The 6,000-nt window shown below is 41.2% G+C and overlaps 1 protein-coding gene across 1 annotated transcript in view; it reads right to left on the reverse strand.

Moving 5' to 3' along the window:
* Positions 1 to 6,000, reverse strand: part of ESR1 (estrogen receptor 1) — a 203,794-nt gene that overhangs the window by 52,638 nt on the left and 145,156 nt on the right. The window lies entirely within an intron of this gene.

Consider the following 6,000-nt stretch of genomic DNA (forward strand, 5'->3'; position numbering starts at 1 on the left):
TTAAGATAGGACAGAATCACAGAGGCATTAAATTAACAAGATGTCCATAAAGTTGGCTGCTTTCCGAATCAGTTTCCTGTTCTTTTCCCCTGAGGCATCCCATAGATTCTACTTCCTTCTTTGGTCTCTCTGCCCCCAGCCCTTTGCTCTCTCTTGTCCATGAGACTGGCTCCAGCAATCCCATTTTCTGTGACCATTTCTTCATTTTATCTCCCCATACTTTTTTTTCTTTTTAAATTTTATTTTATTGTTGAGAGTATTATAGATGTCCTTCATTTTCCCCCTATGTCCCACAACCATGTCTCACGCACCCCCCAGGTCTTCACCTGTCTATTGTCTGTGCCCATGGCTTATGCATATATGCTTATTTGACGAATCTCTACCCACCCTCCTTCCCATCTCCCCTCTGAGATCTGTCAGTCTGTTTTATGCTTCCATCTATGTCTGTGATCCTATCTTGTTTGTCAATTTATTTTGTTCTTTAGATTCCACATATAAGTGAGATGTTTGTATTTCTCTGACTGGCTTATTTTGCTTAGCATAATATTCTCCAGGTCCATCCATGCTGTCTCAAAGGGTAAGAGAGCCTTCTTTTTTACAGTTAGATAATGTTCCATTATGTAAATGTACCACAGCTTTTTTTATCCACTCATCTACTGATGGGTACTTGGGCTGTTTACAGATCTTAGCTATTATAAATTGCACTACTATGAGCATAGAGGTGCATGTATTCTTTCTGATTGGTGTTTCAGGATTCTTAGGATATATTTCTAGAAGTGAGACCACTGGGTCAGACGGCAGTTCCATATTTAGTTTTTTAAGGAAACTCCATACTGTTTTCCATAGTGGCTGCTCCAGTTTGCATTCCCACCAGCAGTGTGCTAGGCTCCCTTTTCTTCACATTCTTACCAGCGTTTTTCATTTGTTGATTTGTTTATACTACCCAAAGTAATTTGTAGATCCAACGCAAGTCCTATTAAAATTCCAGCAGCATATTTCACAGAACTAGAAAAATATTCAAAAATGTATATGGCACCGAAAAAGACCCCAAAGAGCCACAGCAATCTTGAGAAAGAGGAACAAAGTTGGAGGGATCATAGTGATATCAATCTATACTCCAAAGCCGTTGCATTCAAAACAGCCTGCTATTGGCACAAGAACAGGCATGAAGTTCAATGGAACAGAACAGAGGCCCCAGAAACAACCTGCACTGTTATGACCAATTAATATTTGACAAAGGAGGCAAGAGCATGCAATGGAGTAAAGACAGTCTCTTTCATAAATGGTGTAAGGAAAATTGGACAGATACATGCAAAAAAAAAATGAAACTAGACCACCAGCTTACACCATACACAAGAATAAACTCAAAATGGTTAGAAGATTTAAATATAAGTCATGAAACCATAAAAATCCTATAAGAAAACATAGGCAGTAAAATCACAGACATCTCACATAGCAGAATTTTCACTGATAAAAAGGGAAAAATAAACAAATGGGACTACATCAAACTAAAAAGCTTCTGCACAGCAAAAGTAACCATCTTCAAAATGCAAAGAGAACCCAAGGTATGGGAGAATGTATTTGCTAATGATACATCTGATAAAGGTTAATTTCCAAAATATATAAAGAACTCATACAACTCAATAAGAGAGAGACAAACAATCCAATTAAAAAAATGGGCAAAAGACCTAAATAGACATTTCTCCAAAGAGGACATACAGATGGACAATAGACATGAAAAAATGCTCAAGGTTACTAATCATCACAGAGATGCAAATTAAAACCACAATGAGGTATCACCTAATAATACACTTTTATTAGCTATCTATACTTGTTTCATTAGAAAGCCAAAATATAAGTTTGTTTTCCCTAAGCAAGCAAGTATTGATAGTTTGCCTACTGGATGTTTCTTTTCAGGGGGAAGGGGGTCTTGGAGCTATCACAGGATCAGTATTAAGCAATTAGCTCATCATTTATTATATACTTAATCACCATGTTTTATGTAATCCTTACTGCTAACTAGGTGATGTTCCACATAGACAAACATATTTAAGCTAGAGAAAGACCGCAAAGTCTATGACCCCTCCAGCTCTATGCCATAATCAAACCTCATCAATTCTATGTTTAAAGTAATGCAAAAGTTCTTCCTCTCCTTCCTATATCCCCACTGTTACCAATTCACAAGTCTCTCACTTTTTTATCCCACTTCTTTAACTCAGCAAAATTCTCTTGAGACTTATCCATGTTGTTGCATATATTAATAGTTGATTCTTTCAATTGCTGAGTGGCATTCCACTGTAAGGACATAGCCAATAAATAAATATAATTGCTTATCTTTTCATTGGACATTTGGGTTGTTTCCAGTTTGGGGTTATCTATATATATAAAAGGCTAATATGCAAAGTGCGGGAATTCAACCAGGAGACTGGGAGTCGATCGCTCGCTATGATGTGCGCTGACCACCAGGGGGCGGTGAAGAATGAAGGAAGGCCCTGGCAGCAGCTGACAGCTAGGGAAGGGAGGCCCCGGCTGGCAGCCAAAAGGCCCTATGGGCCCTGATTGTCAGCCAGGCCTAGGGACGCTACCCGTGCACAAATTTCGTGTACTGGGCCTCTAGTTACAAATAAAACTGCTAGGAGCAAACCTTGTACAACTTTTTGTTTGGACATCCTGTCATGCCTCGAGTAAATACAGGCTGGGGCAAAAGTAGGTTTACAGTTTTAAGTACGTGAAACAGAGTTTATTCTTCTATTAGTATTTACTAATTATTGTATTAATTTCCATATGAACAACTGTAAACCTACTTTTGCCCCACCTTCAATTTAAGCGTATGATGGCTTAAGCATACAGTAGGTGTTTTTTAATGTTTTAATAAACTGCCAAACTGTTTTCAAAAGTGACTGTTTCATTTGCATTCCCACCAGCTGTCCTCACCAATACTTGGTTTGGTCAGTTTCTTTAATTATAGACGTTCTGGTACATGCCCAGCAGTATCACACTGACACTGTGGTCTAATTTGCATTTCCCTAATGACAAATGATGTTGAGCATCTTTTCATGTGCTTCCAACAGATTATTCTACATGACATTCACATTAATTAGACAAGTTCCTGCAAATCCTGCTAGACTGTGTACTCCTGGGAAGCATAAAATTCATGATTCTACCAAATCCTGCTTTTTTAAAGTCCAAATTATTGCAACTTCTGCTCCATCACTCAGCCATGCTAAGGCCCAAAACAGAGCCTTTCCCATTGGGAAGACTGGGCTTTGCTCACATAAAGCAGGACTTGTAACTGAAGAGAATGTGGGCAGCTTTGTTTACAAGAAAAACTCAAGAATTAAACAACAGTGATTGCCAGTCATAAAAACAGTCACTGGGATGTAAATGGCAGCCCAGGGAATCCTATCTAATAAAAGAGTAATATGTAAATTAACCATCACTCCACGACAAAGATGGCGGTGCCCATAGTGGCTGGGGTGGGACTCTGGCAGTGTTGCCCTGGCAACACGAGCCCAGCATCCATGACCCGGCTGCACTAAGGGAGGGGAGGGTCCTCGGGCTGGAGGCTGGGGCGAGGGATGCTGGCGTCGTTGCAGGCCGGGCTGAGGGATGGCCCCCACCCCCGGCCCCTCCCTGCACGAATTTTGTGCACCGGGCCTCTAGTAAAGTCAATAATAACTGTAATAACTATGTATGATGTCAGATGGGTACTAGATTTATCCGGGTGATCGCTTTTAAGCTATAGAAATGTTGAATCAGTATGTTGTACACTTGAAACTAATCTAACAGTGTACGTCGACTGCAATTGAAACATTTTTTACAAACTAAAGGATTAAAAAACAGTGATTGGGTTTCAGGCCTCCCAGGGAGAAAGGGAGCATGTATCCCAAGAGCCTGCAGCTCTTTGCCTCCGGAGTATGTTGGGTGGAAGTGGACCAGCCTTGCTCTGGGAGAACCTGCTGGAGGCAGCAGGAGATGCCCCCACTTCTCAGTACCCAACGTCTACTCCGGGGAGCAGTACTGATCAGGAAAGCTCTCAGGGAAGTTTCAGTTCTCTAAGAGTTCACCCCAGTCTTCTGGATGAAGCCTCGTAATAACAATGTCAAGTCACCCTGTAAATTAAACTCACTTTCAGAAACATTAACATTCAGAAGTGAGATCTTAGATTAACAGGAAACTTGTATGCATATATGCATAGCCCATGGACACAGACAATAGTATGGTGAAGGCCTGGGAGGGGTGGGTGCAGGGTGGAGGGGGTCAATGGAGAGAAAGGGGGACATCTGTAATACTTTCAACAATAAAGATAAATTTAAAATAATAAATAAAAACAACAGCAACAAAAAAGTGAGTTATTTTCTTTCATGACATTCACTATTTTATGTGGGGGAAAATGTAATCATGTGATAATGTCACTCCTGATCAAATCCACACCATGTCATTCAATACCCTCCCTAAACCTCAAGTAATCACATAGGATGAGATTTGGGGGTGTCTCTTGAGAGAACTGCAGCTGGCCATGGAGCCAATCGATTTTGGAAAACCCAAGAAGCACTTTCTGGTGGCAACCTTAATATTAAAGTGAATCATTCTTTTTAATTCCAACTTCAAAACTTCAGTACTGTTTAAGCCGGACAGTTTTAGTGGTCTTTTGGGAGCCCCAGAAGCTCACCATAACCATTTGTACTACACACGTCTGGTGATTATGAAATCTGTCTGAAGTGTGTCTGTTAGTAATGGTTTCAGTCTGAGTCCAGCAGAACTGCCCGGTCCTTCCGTCCTTCCGTGGAAATGATGTAGATCTCTCAAAAAGAAACAGTCTGATTATCTTTCCCATCTGTGCTAGTGCCTGCAGACAAGGGTTACTGTATCTCTTACAACCGTGTCCTCTGCAAGTTCCTGGAGGCAGTGTGGAAAGAAGGCTGTCAATGAACCTCAATGAATGTGAGGTCGGTTGAAGGAAGTTAATAGGTGGAGTGTCTCCTTTCTTTGGATACACTGTTCTCAATATTATTTTAGCTACACAGGAGCTTAAAGGGTATTTAAGAAATATCCATTAATACTCTCAATTTATAACCAATGGAGAAAAATAATGCAATACATCTCAAACAAAATTATATTGGGCCAACTATCTATTGACATTAACTTCAATCACTTGACCTATTTCCCTTACAAACAGAAAGAATGATCTAATATGCAATTTCCACTGATCTGCTATAAGAATCCAGAAGCATTCAACAGTGCCTTTCTCGAACACTTGAAAGTGTTGCCAGTATGAGGATGGGAGGTAGCAGCATTTATGGGATGTGAATAGAGGCACCAGCGACAGGTGAGACAGCGAGAGGTGACTCGCCTCCAATCACTTAGGGATTCCCATCTAGTGACGGTGACAGGGGTTGGGGGGGGGGTGGCTGTGGGGCTGTGGAATCCACACCAGTGGGACAGAACACATACCTAAAAAGTAGTAACAATAGTTGATTGAAACCAAGTGAAATCACCTACAAGAAAATCTCATTTTGTAAAATAAAAATTTTTTAAAGTGAACATGGGTCTTTTAATTTTCCAGTCTGCATTTACAGGACCAGTGGAGTATCCAGAGATAGAATAAACTGGAAACAACAGACATGCCTCAAATCCTACTCCCCACCCCTGTGTGGGCAGGGATCTTCCACAGAAAAGACCGCCGTGTATGTACAACCACTCATTCCAAGCCTCATCACCAAGGAAGGACATTCCTCCTTCTGTCCTCCATTAAAAAATAACTGTTCTTCCTCCAACATTTTTAACTAAGTTTTACTTGAAAGGAGCTCATGGTGTGTCTTCCCCATTCCCGGGGGGCCCAGGAGGCCCTCTGCCCTCTTCCTCACTCTGCCAGGGACTGCCATGCAATTGCTCAGTTGGCCTGGGCCCAGGGGAGATCCTTAAAGCCTTCCCCTCTCTTACTGGGGAAGTGTCAGGCTCTTAGAAACCATAGTGAAAGGTGCGGAGATCCTTAGGCAA

Source organism: Myotis lucifugus, unplaced genomic scaffold, assembly GCF_000147115.1.
Source record: "Myotis lucifugus unplaced genomic scaffold, Myoluc2.0 scaffold_405, whole genome shotgun sequence".
NCBI lineage: Eukaryota > Metazoa > Chordata > Mammalia > Chiroptera > Vespertilionidae > Myotis > Myotis lucifugus.